Below are 19,228 nucleotides of genomic sequence, written 5' to 3'. Positions count from 1 at the left end.
ATATTCAAAACCGACCTAGTTTTCATCAAGGCAATCACTCTGACCAAATTTCATGAAGATCAATTGAAAAATACATCCTCTATTGCATACACAATGTTTTTCTTCGATTTGACCTAGTGACCTAGTTTTTGATCCCAGATCACCCATTTTCGAAATCAGCCTAGATTTTATCAAGGTAATCATTCTGGCTAAATTTCATGAAGATCAGTTGAAAAATACAGCCTCTATTGCATACACAAGGTTTTTCTTTGATTTGACCTAGTGACCTAGTTTTTGACCCCAGATGACCCATTTTCAAACTTGGTCTAAATTTCATCAAGGCAATCATTCTGACCAAAATTCATGAAGATCAATTGAAAAATACAGCCTCTATCGCATACACAAGGTTTTTACTGATATTACCTAGTGACCTAGTTTTTGAACCCAGATGACCCATTTTCGAACTCGGCCTAGATTTCATCAAAATAATCATTCTGACCAAAATTCATGAAGATCAATTGAAAAATACCACCTCTATCGCATACACAAGGTTTTTCTTTGATTTGACCTAGTGACCTAGTTTTTGACCCGAGATGACCCATTTTCGAACTCGGCCTAGATTTCATCAAGGTTATCATTCTGACCAATATTCATGAAGAAAAATTGAAAAATACAGCCTCTATCGCATACACAAGGTTTTTCTTTGATTTGACCTAGTGACCTAGTTTTTGACCCGAGATGACCCATTTTCGAACTCGGCCTAGATTTCATCAAGGTTATCATTCTGACCAATATTCATGAAGATTAATTGAAAAATACCACCTCTATCGCATACACAAGGTTTTTCTTTGATTTGACCTAGTGACCTAGTTTTTGACCCGAGATGACCCATTTTCGAACTCGGCTTAGATTTCATCAAGGTTATCATTCTGACCAATATTCATGAAGATTAAATGAAAAATACAGCCTCTATCGCATACACAAGGTTTTTCTTTGATTTGACCTAGTGACCTAGTTTTTGACCCGAGATGACCCATTTTCGAACTCGGCCTAGATTTCATCAAGGTTATCATTCTGACCAATATTCATGAAGATTAATTGAAAAATACAGCCTCTATCGCATACACAAGCTAAATGTTGACGGACGACAGACGACGGACGACGGACGCCGGACATCGAGCGATCAGAAAAACTCACCTGAGCATTGCTCAGGTGAGCTAACAAAATTACTGTAGACCACTCATTTTAACCCTTATTATGCTGGACTTGATTAATTCTGCCTTTGTGACCAGTGTAGATCATGATCAGCCTGCACATCCATGCAGTTTGATCAAGATTTGCATTGTTCGCCATTCAGTCAGTATCTCTTTAGTCAACACCCCTTTTAACAGTTAATGGTTGTCCAAACTGAAGATGGACAATTTCATTATAGAAATTTAGCAGGGTAAGGGTTAATAGTATTCCATCCATTGTAACTTTGTCTTTGAATAAATATGTCCTGTCTAGTATACAGAACAAATTCACAGAAATCTGCTGCTGTTATTAATTACTAAGCTGTCCCTGGATTTGATACCAGTACGGATGTGTGACTTCTATCCTTACATTTTCCCCAACTTTTTCTAAGCATAGTATTTGGGATTTACTTATGCCTTCTGATGTTGAGTCTGTTAGTCTCTTAGAATGGACACTAAATTTCAAGAATTCAAACGAAGGAATTGTCACAAGTTTTACTGTCTGGTGATGCCACAATATATGGAAAGTCTTGGTTTACAACAAAGCCATGCACATTGATGCTATTGTTTGTCTTTTTTCTATACGTATTGCATCCACCTTTTCACAGTAATTTCAATAACTTATTTTGGCACTTGTAAATAGTTTGGGGTAAGAATGCTATTGACCAATTTCTTTCTTATAGGAGCCTGTCTTATTATAAAGCATCCAAGAAGTGATGCAGTTATCCTTTGGCTCTTTCCTGGTGCCATATTAGATTATGTTACCCTAGTCTTTGGTGTTCTGTTCAAGTTTAACCGCATCAGCCAGAGAGACTTCCACATGCTTAACTGGAATACATGGAATGTTGTCTACTCTTGGATGATGTGGAATTTGTAGATTTGCATATGAAGTGGATTCTTGTGTTCAACTGGCTGCAAAAGTGGCAACTGAAAATATAAGAAAAAATTCGTAAGATTAAATGACTTTCTGGTTTTGCAGTTGTCTGCAATGAATGATTAAACAAGACTGTTTTGCATTTCAGAACTGTCATCACTGGATGCGCTGGCCTTAGTGGCAGACAATAAAATTCTACAGCAGCAGTCAGCCAAGCATGTGCTAAACAGTCCGATAAAAGTTATCTTTAGATATTACACAGGATTTTCATTTGTACAGTTCATAAATATTGGTGCCTTAGGAATATGCATGACCAATCAGTATCAAGGATCAGGGATATGAGATTAGAGATCAGCACTTGTGAAATAAAGGTTAAGCTTGGACTTTATACATCTGGCTAATCTTTTACACATTTCAAACCAAGATGCAGGTGCCCTTCTTCAAACATGGATTAAATATACATACTTTAGATTTGGTTCTGTTCCAGTCTGGCCATGAAGACTTCCCCACACTTTCATTATTCTGGATGGTACGGAAATTAAGATGGAAAAACCAGGTCCACTCAGTTCTCAAAGCCAGTGTTATTTAGACTATAAGTCAGTGACAACATTAAAGGGACTTGTGGGAATAAGCCTCAGAATATCATTTACCTTCCCTTCATATCCATGCTTTTCTCTGGATCAGTCTCAGATAAGGATATTACAGCTTCAAGTGGATTACTAGCTTTACTTCAGCATTTAATTAATAGTGGAAAATGGAAAAGGGTTTCATATTCAGGATGAAATAACAAGAGGGTCATGATGACCCTGGATCGCTCACCTGAGTAATATGAGCTACATGTTTCAAATGTCAAAATGATGATAAAATATTAAGAAAGTCAGTAGGTCACATTCATGGTCAATGAAATTCAGTTTTACGATTTGTGTGCAAAACTGTGTATGTCATCAAAATTTCAAGGCTGTATCTTAAAAAAAAACAAGAAAGTAGGTCAGTAGGTCAAGGTCACAGTCAAGTGACATCATGTTACAGGTAATTATAATTAAACGGTCTTGGAAATAGGATCAGATGATTTTTTAAGTATTTTTCCTATATAACTCACATAATAACTAAGTGACCCTGGGGGAGGCCTCTTTTAACCCCAGGGGCATAATTTGAAAAATTTTGGTAGAGGACTACTAGACAATGCATCATACCAAATATCAAAAGCCTAGGTCGTATAGTTTCAGACAAGAAGATTTTTAAAGCTTTTTCCTATATAAGTCTATACAAAACTTGGGAGCACCAGGGCAGGGCCTCTTTTCACCCAAGGGGTACAATTTGAAAAATTTTGGTTGAGGACCATAAGACAATGCTACAAACCAAATATCAAAGGTCTAAGTGTTGTGGTTTCAGACAAGAAGATTTTTAAACTTTATTTCCTATATAAGTCTATGTAAAACTTGGGACCCCAGGGGCGGGGCCGTATTTGATCCTAGGGGGATAATTTGAACAATCTTGGTAGAGGACCACTAGATGATGCTACATACCAAATATCAAAGCCCTAGGCCTTGTGGTTTTGTACAAGAAGATTTTCAAAGTTTTCCCTATATAAGTCTATATAAACCATGTGACCCCTGGGGCGGGGCCATATTTGAACCTAGGAGGATAATTTGAACAATCTTGGTAGAGGACCACTAGATGATTCTACATACCAAATATCAAAGCCCTAGGCCATGTGGTTTTGTACAAGAAGATTATCAAAGTTTTCCCTATATAAGCCTATATAGACCATGTGACCCCCGGGGCGGGGCCATATTTGACCCTGGGGGATAATTTGAACAATTTTGGTAGAGGACCACTAGATGATGCTACACACCAGATACCAAAGCTCTAGGCCCTGTGGTTTTGGACAAGAAGATTTTTAAAGTTTTTCATTTTGGTTGCCATGGCAACCAGAGTTCTGCATGGAATTCAATTCTTTAACCAAATTTGGAAGGAGCCACCCAAGGATCATTCCTGTGAAGTTTGGTGTAATTCTGCCTAGTGGTTTTCAAGAAGAAGATTTTTTTAGAAATTGTTGACGGACGACACACGACTGACGACGGACGACTGCTTTAGTTTACCAGGATAGTCGCCAATTTAGTTTGCTAAATGCATACTAATAACTACTCATTCCCTCGGTTACAGGTGGGATGTTTTTGTTATTTTTATTTATTTATTTATTCAGACATAGTTCTACCTATACTTAACAGCTACATCGTGTAAAATAAAATTGAAATTATGATTTTGTGTAACAAATACAGAGCTTGGTGCAGAGGTGCTGTTTTTGGGCCATATATGGACCTTGACCTTATTTATTTATTTATTTTGTTGGGTTTAACGTCGCACCGACACAATTTTAGGTCATATAGCGACTTTCCAGCTTTAATGGTGGAGGAAGACCCCAGGTGCCCCTCCTTACATAATTTCATCACGAGCGGGCACCTGGGTAGAACCAACGACCTTCCGTAAGCCAGCTGGATGGCTTCCTCACGTGAAGAATTCTATGCCTCAAATGAGGTTTCGAACCCACATCGATGAGGGGTAAATGGATTGAAGTCAACGACTCTAACCACTCGGCCACGGAGGCCCCGGACCTTGACCTTAGGTATAATTGGCTCAGCCCCTACACATACTTTGTTTGTATACTGGACAATGTTTATGTGAAGTAACAGTAAGATATAAGCAATAGTAACAAAGATATGACAGAAAAACAAAGGTTTCCGAAAAACTTTAACCTTAAAAATAACCTAAGTATTACAGCCTGGTGACCTTGACCTTGGGTATAATGGGCTCAGCTCCTACACATATATTGTTTGTATACTGAACAATGTTTATGTGAAGTTACAGTAAGATATAAGAGATAGTAACAAAGATATGACAGAACAAGAGATCACAGAGTGATCTTGGCACCCACCAATGTGCCATTTTTGTGTGTTCCAAATTTCAAGACTTATTGACTAGCTCAAGGTCAAATTTCATTTCCGTACACAACATTGTGCATGTGATCTAAATTTGAAAGCTGTAGCTTGAGAAATGTGAAAGTAGGTCACTAGATCAATTTCAAGGACAAAGTTTTGTACACAAAACTATGCATGTGCATCAAGTTTGAAGACTGTAGTTTGAGAAATTTGAAAGTAGGTCACTAGGTAAATCTTAAGGTCAGTTTATTTCGGAACACAAAACTATGCAAGTGGTCCAAATTTGAAGGCTGTAGCTTGAGAAATGTGAAAGTAGGTCACTAGGTCAAAATCAAGGTCAAATTTCACTTCAGAACACAAATCTATGCAAGTGGTCCAAATTTGAAGGCTGTAGCTTGAGAAATGTGAAAGTAGGTCACTGGGTCAAAATCAAGGTCAAATTTCATTTCGGAACACAAAATTATGCATGTGGTCGAAATTTGAAGCCTGTACCTTCAAAAATGTGAAAGTAGGTCACTAGGTCAATGTCAAGGTCAAAGTTTATTTCAGTGCACAAAACTATGCATGTGGTCCAAATTTGAAGGTTGTAGCTACAGAAATGTGAAAGTAGGTCACTAGGTCAAAATCAAGGTCAACTCATGTCAAGATTCATCTTGCCACTCAAAACCATACATGTGGTCCAAATTTGAATGTTGTAGGTTGTTGACAAGAAGTTTTTAAAAGCTTTTCCATATATATATATATATATATATATATATATATAGAGTCATGCTGATGCTCAAAATGGACTATAGATGGAATGAACAGAAATTCTTAGATGAACACAGAAGTTTAAACATTGATGACTCCTTGTTTCTGTTAGCCTCATTCTTTGTTACCTTTTTTGCTTATTGCAAAATATTTGTAAACATCCAACATTGCATGTGTATATTTAAACCACATTTCTTTGCATAGTGTGGACACAAACTAGATTATATTTTTATGAGTTTTAAATGTCAGATACCAATTATAGCCAATTAGTTCCTGATAAAAATAAAATCGAACTGCTAGTGTGAACACGGTATTATAGATGAAAAGAAGCTGCTTGTACTGCTGGTAAAAAAATAAATATACACATTGAGTACTGGAGTCAGTTTGAGAATACACTTACTTTAAAACCTTTTCTAAAAAGATAAAAGTTTGCAAGCAAGTACTCTTCTACACAATTACATTGCAAAAATCCTAAAAGATCATTGAAAGTAGACAAGGGCAGTGTCCTTAGTCTTGTTTTGGTTGTTACAATTTTGTATTTTTATTTAATACCTGTCAGTTTAGTAAACTTAGATTGCAGTGTTATTTAAAAGTGTGAATAAATGCTATATTATTCATTTGTGATATTGTAAAACATGTATTAGATGAAAATGTGAAATAAATTAAAAAAATTCATATTTAATTATTTTCTGTACTGATTATTTTTTAGCCATTTATAAGAAGTATGGAGAGCTGTCCTACCTGACACGGCGTCGGTGTCCTTTTGAATTATCCCCCTTTTTACTTAAAATTATGTCTCCCACCACACAGTAGTGTGGTCCCACTCATAATGATTTACTCCTGTCTGTTTGTGTGTGTCACAAAGCTTGTCTGCACTCTTAAGCCAAACATTTCACATCTGATCTTGACCAAACTTGAACAAGAAGTGTTTGACCATAAGTCCTTGGTCAAGTGTGATAATTAGCCAAATCGACCAAGGCCCTTCAGAATTATGGCCCTTGAATTACCGAAAATCAGCATTTTTAGCTCACCTGAGCCAAAGGTCAATGTCCGTCGTGCGGTGTCAGTCATCCCTCGTGTGTCCGTCAACATTTTCTAAAAAAATCTTCTTCTTGAAAACCGCTGGGCTGAATTAAACCAAACTTTCACAGGAATGATCCTTAGGTGGTCCCCTTTCAAAATTGTTAAAAGAATTTCATTCCATGCAGAACTCTGGCTGCCATGGCAACTGAAAGGAAAAACCTTAAAAATCTTCTTGTCCAAAACTGCAAGGCATGGAGCCTTGATATTTGGCAAGTGACATCGTCTAGTGGTCCTCTATGAAGATTGTTCAAATTGTGCCCCTGGGATGAAAAGAGGCCCAGGGGTCCAAAGTTTTACATAGACTTATATGGGAAAAAACTTAAAAAATCTTCTTGTCTGAAACTACAAAACCTAGGCCTTTGATATTTTGTATGTAGCCTTGCCTTGTGGTCCTCTATGAAGATTGTTCAAATTGTGCCCTTGGGGTGAAAAGAGGCCCGACTCCGGGGGTCCCAAGTTTTACATAGACATTTATAGGAGAATACTTTAAAAATCTTCTTGTCTGAAACTAAAAGGCCTAGGCTTTTGATATTTGGTATGTAGCATTGCCTAGTGGACCTCTAACAGAATTGTTCAAATTATGCCCCTGGGGTAACAAGTGAATGAAGTATTGCCATGCAATTCAAAGTCCCCTACTGGAAGGCACCTTACTGTTTCTCGTAACTGCAGTATAACAAAATGAATTGATATATGTCAATGATGTATAAACAATATTGTACTATATATACAATATGTTATAACAAAACACTTGGATTAAAATTTGCATACATGAAAAACCTATAGTTGCTTTCATATGTATTTATTTTGGCCATATATGAAAAAGTTATCATATAAGTTATCTATAGTAACAACAAAGGGAAATGAATAAAAAAAATTTAAAAAAAATCTATTTAATAGAAAAAAATATATTACAAGTCCACATAAAACTCTTTACCAGGTAGAGACAGGTCAAAATACATCTAAAAATTCAATGTAACATGCATGTTGTACCACAGAAAAGTGGTTTTTCCCTACGGCCAGTAATAAAAAAGTAACAATATAATCTATTTATAGTAACAACAAAGGGAGGTAGTTCTTAAAAAAAGGGTGCCTCATGGCAATGAACATTTGTGCCAAGTTACATCAAAATCTCTCCATGCATGGAGAAGAAATGCTCTGGACAAAGTCATTCTTAAATTTAACCTTTGACCTCTAAGTATGACCTTGACTTTAAACCTAGAGACCTGGTCCTTGCACACGACAATCCGTCTCATAGTGGTGAACATTTGTGCCAAGTTTCATCAAAATCCCTCCATGCATGAAGAAGAAATGCTCCAGACATAGTCATTTTTGTATCTGACCTTTGGCCTCTAAGTGTGACCTTGACCTTAGACTTAGGGCCCGAGTTTTGCGCATGACATGTTGTCTCATCCAGGGAAATATTTGTGCCAACTGATATTTAAATCATGCCTTGCACAACAAAGTTATAGACCGGACAGGTAAAAAATCCTATTGACCTTTGATCTCAAAGTGTGACCTTGACCTTTAAGCCAGGGTTCTGGGTGTTGCGCGTGACACGTCATCTCATCATGGGGAACATTTGTGCCAAGTAATATTAAAATCCCTTCATGGATGGCAGAGTTATGAACTGGACAGGAAAAAAGCCCTGTTGACATTTGACCTCCAATTGTGACCTTGACCTTTGAGCTAGGGGTCTGGGTCTTGCGCAAGACATATCGTCTCCTCATGGGAAACATTTGTGCCAAGTGATATTAAAATCATTTAATGAATGACAGAGTTATGGACCGGACACGAAGCAGACCCTGTTCATGCCATGTATACATTAGACTGCCAAGTGTGACCTTGACCTTTGAGCTAGAAGTCTGAAAGTGGAGCATGACACATTGTCTTATTATGAGGTACAGTTGTGCCAAGTAATATTAAAATCCCTTTATGGATGGGAGAGTTATGGACCGGACAGGAGAAAAGCCCTGTTGACCTTTGACCTCCAATTGTGACCTTGACCTTTGAGCTAGGGGTCCGGGTCTTGCGCATGACATGTCGTCTCATGGGGAACATTTGTGCCAAGTGATATTAAAATCCCTTAATGAATGACAGAGTTATGGACCGGACACGAAGCAAACCCTGTTCTTGCCATGCTAACATTTGACTGCTAAGTGTGACCTTGACCTTTGAGCTAGGGGTCTGAAAGTTGGGCATGACACATTGTCTTATTATGAGGTACATTTGTGCCAAGTAATATTAAAATCCCTTCATGGATGGGGGAGTTATGGACCAGACAGGAGAAAAGCCCTGTTGACCTTTGACCTCCAACTGTGACCTTGACCTTTGAGGTAGGGGTCCCGGTCTTGCTCATGACACGTTGTCTCATCATGGGGAACATTTGTGCCAAGTAATATTAAAATCCCTTCATGGATGACAGAGTTATGGACCGGACAAGAAATTGCGGACGGACGGCTGAAGGACGGACGGAATGACAGAATGACGGAAAAGCGCATTCCTATAGTCCCCGAAACTGGTTTTCAACCAGTAGGGGACTAAAAAGAGGCCCTGCCCTAGGGTCACTTGTTATACGAGTTATGTAGAAAAAAAATACTTAAAAAATTATCTGATAATATTTTCTAGACCTACTTTCTTGTTTTTAAAGATACAGCCTTGAAATTTGGATGACATGTACAGTTTTGCATACCGATCTTAAAACTGACTTTCAGTGACCATGAATTTGACCTACTGACCTACGTTCTAATATTTTAGCATCAGTTTGCCATTTGAAACCTGTGACTCCTATTACTCAGGTGAGCGATTCAGGGTCATCATGACCCTCTTATACTTTAGTCTGCACTCTAAGTCAAAAATTTCTCATTTGATCTCACTAAACTTTAACAAAATGTAGGTGACCATAAGTCCTCGGCTAAGTTTGATAAGCAGTCAAATTGGCCCAGGCACTTTGGAATTATGGCCTTTAATTACTGAAAATCCGATTTTTTTACTCTTGTTCAAACATTTCTTATCCGATCTTCACCTTTTTTGAAACAAAACGTGTTTAACCATAGGTCCTTGGCCAAGTTTGATAACTAGCCAAATCGGCTAAAGCATTTCACTATTATGGCCCTGGAATTACCCAAAATCAGCCCTTTTACTCTTCAAAGGTATAACTGTAGTGAGTAAAGGATATAAAGACTGACTTACTATTAAGATAAGGCAGTTGTGGGAGACATGCGCTTTTCTTAAAAGCAGCTCTAGTTTCAGGTTGAAGTTTTGATGCACTTACAATCTCAGTAATTACTAAATGGATTTGTTCCACCTATTCACCCAAATTATATGACACAAGGTCCATAACTCTGGTACCAATATTTAATGAATTATGCCCCTCTTACTTAGAAGTTTTCATGCACTTTCACTCTTATCTCAGTTACTACAAAATGGGTTTGATTCAAACTTTCATTAACTTCCTTTGTTATCCCTTTGTGTTATCCTTTGTTATGGATATAGTTTTGGCGTTGTCCGTCCGTCCTTCCATCCGTCTTTCCGTCCGTCCGGAGCCATATCTAGGAAATGGTTGGGAATATTTATTTAAAACTTCATACACATGTTCACCACTATGAGTTCTTGTGGCCCGTCGAGTTTCAGTCAGATTGCCCAAGTAACACCAGAGTTATGGCCCTTAGAAGTTTCTAGTGTTAACTATATAGGGTACTATAAATATGGCAATTTCTGCATCGTAACTTTTGATATATTTGACCTAGAACTATGAAACTTAAACAGAATTTAGGTCACCATAATGTGGTTGTGTACACACAATTTCATTCGAATTTATTTTTAAATTAAGAGTTATTGCCCTTTAATTGTATAAAAATCCACATATTTGTACATAACAAACTTACCATTTGGTAGAATTTCATTAAATTTCGTTCATTCTTTTCCATGAACATTTATTGTAAACATGTGAAGTTGTGTACCCACACCTGGTCACCCTCTTACCTTGATCACACACCTCCCCACTATCCCCCGACCACATTGGTCACACCCCCTACCCCTCCCAACCCCCCGTTCCCCCCCCCCCCCCCCCCCCAAATTTTTTTTATTTTTTTTCATTTCTTATTTTAGATTTTTTTCAAACCTTCCAAGTTGTACCATTCCCCCACCTCACTTCTCCATCCAGTCATGCCCACCACTGATCATGCATCCTCTGCCCCTTCCCCCACCCCAACTTCACCGTTTTACCCTTTTTTTTCTTTTTTTTTTTTAATTTTTAATTTTCAATCAACATTTATAATCAACATGTGAAATTTTGTTTCCTCTCCCATTCCCCTGCACCCCCTAAAAAAATGAATATACACATATATCTATATATATACATATATATATTTCCATTCCTTTTTTTTTTTTTTTTTAAATGTTCAAACCTTCAACATGTTAAGTTGTGACTGCACAAACCTTGCCCTCAGCCATGTTCAAGATAACTTACCTGTGTTCTCTTAAGGACATCTGTTCTTTTAAGTTCAAATGTACATGTTAAACAGCAACACCTGGTGCCAAACCACTCAAAGACAATATTTCATTCAAGTTAAACTTCAAGCTAACATTTCAATTAAGTCTTTTTGCCATTCCTCACCACAAACCCTTTCGGCAGGGGATACCAATTCATCGAATTTGCTTGTAATGCCTACATTTTCCAGGGCATCTTCTCCTTAAATATAAGCGATGCTTTCTTCAATGTTGAGGGGGAGTGCAGTACATATAAAGAATAGCTTAAAATTACCGTATAGCGAGTTAATTCTGCGGGTTTTTATTTCTGCCAAATCTGCGGATCGAGGCTGTCACACAGAAATAAAATCCGCACATTTAAACTATCAGAAGAATTTTTTGTCGCAGAAATAAACTTTGATATTTCACTTAATATATTGACCCGTTAACTTTCTCTCGTGAGTTTTTAGTCTGCTGTCAAGTTATTCACACCATATCGATTGTGGTTGACTGCTTTTGTTATTGTATCAATCTATTGTCCACGAATGAATGGTTACATGTTTCGGGCATGTAATCTTTACACGTGTATATCACAAAATACTAAAAGTTAAACAAACTGATTAATATGTGTTGTAACTGTTGTAAATGAATCAAATGGACTTTGTACTAGATTTTGCATTTGTATAATTATATTATATTTTGTAAATAAATAATAAGTTTTTCTACCAACCGCGTTACATTTTACGAAAAAGTTTTTTAAAATGAATTACCGGTACTAGACTGACAGTATTTTTTAAATCTGATTTGTTTGTCATGCATGGTAATGAAAAGAAATCATAAATCAGCTTTGCAAACTTCACTGTCCTACATTCTGGCCAAGATAATGTCTATAAGACATACCTGACGAGAACAATATGCAACTGAGTCGTTACTTACAGTAGATGCGTAAGCTATTTCCCATGCACATAATTTGCCTCTGGTTTATGCAAACCGCAGAAATTCCTGCTTTCTTGACGGTCGCAGAAATAAAAAATGCAGAAATAAACTAGACCAATTTTAAGACAAAACCGCATAATTTTTGGTTGCAGAAATAACCCGCTATATGGTACCCTATTTTTATTATCTCCCTGTATACAAGATTGTCTGGATAATATGAAAACTATTATAAAGGATCATTGACTTTACACTTAATAAATGAGCCGTGCCATGAGAAAACCAACATAGTGGGTTTGCGACCAGCATGGATCCAGACCAGCCTGCGCATCCGCGCAGTCTGGTCAGGATCCATGCTGTTCACTAACGGTTTCTATAATTGCATTAGGCTTTGAAAGCGAACAGCATGGATCTTGACCAGACTGCGCGGATGCGCAGGCTGGTCTGGATCCATGCTGGTCCCAAACCCACTATGTTGGTTTTCTCATGACGTGGCTCAAATGTATTATAGGTCTTTAAGAGGAAGTGAAATTACTTAGAGCCATAACTCATGACAATATTTTTCAGTTGCCATCTTTTTCAGATATTTTCTTCAGGGAATATCCATTGGGGTGCTATAATGGCTAGGTGCTCAGGTCACATAATTTCATAATGTTACTGAGTCATATTTTTATCTGCTGTCCATAGTCAGATATTAGACATTTGCGAATTAAGTCTATGTGGACTGTGGACACCTAAAACGATAGATTTTTCAAGCGGACCGTCTCAACCTAATTTGATTATATCATGCACGGTAGGAAAAAGAGTTTATAACGGCAATAGGGTTTGGGTTATTATAGCATCACTATGCGGTAGGTGATATAAATTCGGATGTGCCTGTTTTAAGCTCGACTTTTCGAAGAAAAAGTAGAACAACTGCACTCGCACCGGTTGGCGTCTGTGTCGGCGTCGCCGTTTGTTAAAGTATTTAATAGGTCAAATATCTATGTTACTATCAAAGTTATTGACTTGAAACTTAAAATAGTTATTTACTATTGAAGTAAGCACCAGGAAAAACAGTCCCAATAACTCTGGTTTGAATTTTGACAAAATTATGTCCCTTTCTAACTTAGATTTTTTGATAAGGTCAAATATCTGTTACTATCAAAGCTGTTGACTTGGAAACTTAAAATACTTATTTACTCTTAAAGGCTTCACTAGGAGAAACAATCCTCATAACTCTGATTTGAATTTTGATAGAATTATGCCACTTTTTAGCTTAGAATTTTTGTTTTAAGTTTTTGATAAAGTCAAATATCTCTGTTACTATCAAAGCTATAGACGAGCGCGCTGTGTTACGGAATATCTTGTTCCGTTTTTCTGTCCATCAGAGAGAAGTTATGCTACACTATCGCCAAAAGTATTAAAGCGAGCCATGCGCTCTGCACGTCGTCATAATGTGGTGACCATTTGTGCCATGTTTCTTTAAAATCCTTCAAGCAGTTCCAGAAGTTCACTCGAATCAAAGTTATATGACCTTTGACCCCTAAGTGTGACATTGACCTTGTAGCTAGCCATCCAAAACTTGCGCTCTGCACGTAGTCTTGATGTGGTGGACATTGTGCAATGTTTCTTTAAAATAGCTCAAACAGATCAAGGGTTACAGAGCGGACACGAAACAAAGTCATATGACCTTGACACCTACCGGTAAGTGTGACCTTGATCATTAAGCGAGCCACCTGATACAGGCACTCTGCACGTCGTCTTGATGTGGAGAACATTTGTCAAGTTTGTTTAAAATTCTTTAAGGGATTCACGATTTACAGAGCGGAGTCGACACAAAATTGCTAACGGACAGACGGACACACAGACAGACAGACGGCCAGATGAACACCTGTTGTATCCCAAAAAATGTCCCCTCGGGCGTTATAAAAACGAAGGAATGGAGACGCATGCTATTACGTTTTCTACAGTTTTCACAATGATTTACCTACTGCCCTACATTTTGATCCCAGCTGTCCCACTTTAGACTTTTTCATGCCGGCCGACGACGACGATTGAATACGGATATATTTCGATCAGACTAGATCATCTTTTTAACATTGACGCAGATGCGCAACTTTTAAGATTTAAAGAACATTTCAGGAAAGTGTTAATTTTTTTTGGGATATGTATAACAAAACATTTCTCTGGTGAACAGACTGACGGAAAGACAAATCCAAATCTTATCCTGTTTGGTGACATAATAAGCCAGACCTTACCATCATTATAGGAATGTTTTCTTACCAAACATAAATTAAAATTATCATGTCGAGACGGTCCCCTTGAAAAATCGATCGTCTTAGGTGTTCACAGTCCACGTAGACTTAATCCGCAAATGTCTATTTGTCTGCTGTTTAGACTGGTATATTTGCCTGCTGTTCACATCTATTGAAATTTAGCCTTTAAACACTTCTTATTACCATGTCTTATTTCTTGGACTTTTTTAGCTCATGACCTTAAAATGGCCATGGGGAGCTTTAAGAATGTTGAATAACTAAGATCCGTCTGTCATCCATTAGAACCCAACCTGGACCACAACCAAGGTTGATGTCCGGGGACTTTGTATTGCAAGTGTAACGTTTTAGTGGCATGTACTGGCATCCACACGGACAGACACACACAAATCCCGTCGGTGAAAAGCTAGCTCATCACCAAAGGTGATTTATTGCACCTATATACTGTCATTTTACTTCAATGACAATTGACAGGTTTACAAATTTGCATATTAATGGAATTACTTCCCTTTATGCATTCATTAATCGTTACATTACTTTCCCCTCCGAGAAATCTCGTCCCGAGATTTGGCCTAGGAAATGCATGGGTAAGGCAACTCCAGTCCGAAAGTTGACTTCATCCCACCGCTGGCCACCATTTGTAACGTTTTAGTACCATGTACTGGAATCCACATGGACAGACACACACAAATCCCGTTGGTGAAAAGCTAGCTCCTATATACTGTCATTTTACTTCAATGACAATTGACAGGTTTACAAATTTGCATATTCAATATATTCAATATATACAATATGCATTCATTACTCGTTACACAAGGCAACACCTCTTCACTTGTTTTAATAAATATATACTTAAAACTGCATCAAAAATGGTTTTTAAACTAAAATATAGCCATTAAAGTTCATCTTTGGTCCTTACTTCCACTCTCAATCATGCCTGAAACCAGAAGTTAAGGGCTGGCTTGGGAGGGATCACAGATTTTTAAGAATCAGCATTCTCTAAAATATTTAGTGCTTATATACCTATATTACAACAATTTTTTCATCCATTTAAAGCCTATATCCATATGAAAGAAAATATTTTTTTGAATTTAGTTTCAGTTTTTAATATACACACCCTTTGAAACAATTTTCATGATAGTAGCCTAGGTAGTTTCTCTTAAATTAATTGAAGATAAATACCTTCAGAAAAATTGTGTTAAATCAAAGAAGTATAAAATATTTTTAGAGCTGTTACAATTTTATTCGCTGCAAGTATATAAATTAAGATAAATACCTTCAGAAGAATTGTGTTAAATCAAAGAAGTATAAAATATTTTTATAGCTGTTACAATTTTATTCACTGCAAGTATATAAATTATTATTTTACAAAATTTTTTTAGAAAAAAAAGATAGTTATCACGTGCGCACGTGTTAATTAACACGTTCGCACGTGGAAGCTAACACGTGCGCACGTGATAAATAAAATATTCCCTATGTCCCCTCTATTCCACCATACAAACGCAGGTCGATCAAGGTACGAAATAAAATGTTGATTACATGTAACGTGAGTAAAAAAAAGAACAAGTTTATTTTTACTTCATTCTTTTATTGCAGTTTCTCTACTGACTTGTACTCAGGGGTTCCATTTATAAAGAAATAGCTGTCATTTTTAATATAAAAGGCTTCATTTTGTCCGTTTAAACTGAAATATATCTAATGTTGATAAAAAGGACCCTTCAGTTGAAAGCCTAAGAGTCTGTATGTATACTTTTGCTAATTTCAAGAGTCAAAATCCCTATTCCTGGGTCAAGTAGAATCCCTGCGTACAGTTGTTTTAACAACAAAATTTGGATGATTTTCGATGAAAATCTAGGAATTAATTTCTTATGGCCTTAACTAACCTAGTTCGTTATGGCTGTGATGTGCAGAAATTTGAGCCTAATTCACTTGCAACAACTATTTTTTTTTTTTTTATACAACTCAAAGGATCATTAATTTTCATTAAAAAAATAAAATATTAAAAAATCATACCTGATTAGCTTATTAGCCCTTACCGTGCTAAATTTCTATAATAAATTTGTCCATCTTTCAATTTGTACCATTAACTGTTGAAAGGGGTGATCACCAAAAATATACTGACCCTTACAGAAGAAAAAGGCCTGCTGCGTACTCTTGCTGTGTACATACAGCGTATATGATGCGTACATGATGTGTACTGAAATCAAGGGCTTTAAATAGTACGCAGGATATACACCGCACATACACTCATAGTACGTTTGTTGTACACTTTTGACATGCAAATGAGCTCTGCCGTGTACTACTTGCTGTGTACATGCTGTGGACTACATAGTACACAGGATGTACGCTGGAGGAATTTAGTATGTGGGAAATAGTACGCAGCATGTACGCGGCACATACACTTTTCACATGCAAATGAGCCTGCGGTGTACTTCCCCTGTGGCGTACATGCTGTGTACTCTTGCGGCGTACATGCTGTGTACTCCTGCGGCGTACATGCTGTGTACTCCTGGCCCGAGTCCTGCGGCGTACAAGCTGTGTACTCCTGCTGCATACATGCTGTGTACTCTTGTGGCGAAACTGCGGGGATAATGTAAATTCCTTACCCCACCAACTTTCGTATGCAAATGCTGATCATTTGGACAGAAAAAAACAGAAAAAAAAGATAAGTGTCATGCATCAATAAGTATTTACCCTTACCAGAATAATGTAGATTGATGTTATCAAATAAATTAGTATGCTTTTCTTCATCCACTTTTCAATGAAATAAATCAATTTTTGTAGCATGTAATTTGGTAAACATTTGAAGAAAATAGCGTAACTGCATCAAGGGGAAACAACTTTAATGCAACTAAATATAAGTGTTATGATTTATTATAGACGATGTGTGCGTAGTATGTATTTATTTTGATTAAGATCCATCTGAGAACAATCTAGGACTGGAATTATATAAGCATTTATACACTTTTACGTCACCAAAAAATTATGGATTGATTTTTTCCAATGGGGCGAGCGCAACTAGCCAAAAACGTTCTGAAACTAGAAAATGCTTTTGTAAAAAAGCGCATGTCTCCCCCAATGCAAAGTCCTATAGGCAAGAAGTCAATAGAGGTCAGGAGCGAAAGTCAAAGAGACACTGATGGTTGGCTGCAATAGGGATTACCTACTTGGCATGTCCAGTCATCCCGCTAAATTTCAACACTCTTGGCCTAGTGGTTCTCAAGTCACCGTTCAGGCTCCTGTGACCTTGACCTTTGATCAAGTGACCTCAAAATAAAAAGGGGTCATCTACTCTGCATGTCCAATCATCCTATTAAGTTTCAACATTGTAGGTCAAGTGGTTCTCAAGTTATTTCCAAAAAATGATTTTACATGAACAGGCCACTGTGACCTTGACCTTTAATAGACTGACCCCAAAATCAGTAGGGGTCATCTACTCTGCATGTTCAATCATCCTATGAAGTTTCAACATTCTGGGTCAAGTGGTTCTCAAGTTATTGATCGAACTGGTTATCAATGTTCAGGCCCCTGTGACCTTGACCTTTAACGAAGTGACCCCAAAAACAATAGGGGTCATTTACTCTGCATGAACAATCATCCTATGAAGTTTCAACATTCTGGGTCGAGAGGTTTTCAAGTTATTGATTGGAAATGGTTTTCCATGTTCAGGCCCCTGTGGCCTTGACCTTTAACAGAGTGACCCTAAAATCGTTAGGGGTCATCTACTCTGCATGAGCAATCATCCTATGAAGTTTCATCATTCTGGGTCAAGTGGTTCTCAAGTTACTGACCGGAAATGGTTTTCCATGTTCAGGCCCCTGTGACCTTGACCTTTCACAGAGTGACCCCAAAATCGTTAGAGGTCATCTACTCTGCATGACCAATCATCCTATTACGTTTCAACAATCTGGGTCAAGTGGTTCTCAAGTTACTGACCGGAAATGGTTTTCAATGGTCAGGCCCCTGTGACCTTGACCTTTAATGGAGTGACCCCAAAATCGATAGGGGTCATCTACTTTGCATGTACAATCATCCTATCAAGTTTCAACATTCTGGGTCAAGTGGTTCTCTAGTTATTGATCGGAAATGGTTTTCCATGTTCAGGCCCCTGTGACCTTGACCTTTGATGGAGTGACTCCAAAATCAATAGGGGTCATCTACTCTTTATGACCAATCATCCTATGAAGTTTCAACATTCTGGGTCAAGTGGTTCTCTAGCTATTGATCGGAAATGGTTTTCAATGTTCAGGCCCCTGTGACCTTGACCTTTGACGGAGTGACCCCAAAATCAATAGGGGTCATCTACTCTTCATGACAAATCATCCTATGAAGTCTCAACATTCTGGGTCAAGTGGTTCTCTAGTTATTGATCGGAAATGGTTTTCAATGTTCAGGCCCCCGTGACCTTGACCTTTGACGGAGTGACCCCAAAATCAATAGGGGTCATCTACTCTTCATGGCCAATCATGCTATGAAGTTTCAACATTCTGGGTCAAGTGGTTTTCTAGTTATTGATCAGAAATGGTTTTCAATGTTCAGGCCCCTGTGACCTTGACCTTTGACGGAGTGACCCCAAAAACAATAGGGGTCGTCTACTCCAGCAGCCCTACAAACCTATGAAGTTTGAAGGTTCTAGGTCAAATGGTTCTCCAGTTATTGCTCGGAAATGAAGTGTGACGGACAGACGGATGGACGGAAGGACGGACAGACGGATGG

General features: G+C 37.7%; 1 long non-coding RNA gene across 1 annotated transcript in view; it reads right to left on the bottom strand.

Moving 5' to 3' along the window:
* Positions 1-411: 411 nt before the first annotated feature.
* Positions 412-19,228, bottom strand: part of LOC128559053 (uncharacterized) — an 80,601-nt gene continuing 61,784 nt past the window's right edge. Inside the window, exon 3 of the long non-coding RNA XR_008372073.1 lies at positions 412-2,138. This is a non-coding gene — a long non-coding RNA (uncharacterized LOC128559053). The remainder of the gene's footprint in view (positions 2,139-19,228) is intronic.

The sequence above is a fragment of the Mercenaria mercenaria genome, chromosome 8 (genome assembly GCF_021730395.1).
Source record: "Mercenaria mercenaria strain notata chromosome 8, MADL_Memer_1, whole genome shotgun sequence".
NCBI classification, from domain to species: Eukaryota; Metazoa; Mollusca; class Bivalvia; order Venerida; family Veneridae; genus Mercenaria; species Mercenaria mercenaria.
This window is presented reverse-complemented; position numbering and strand designations above follow the sequence as displayed.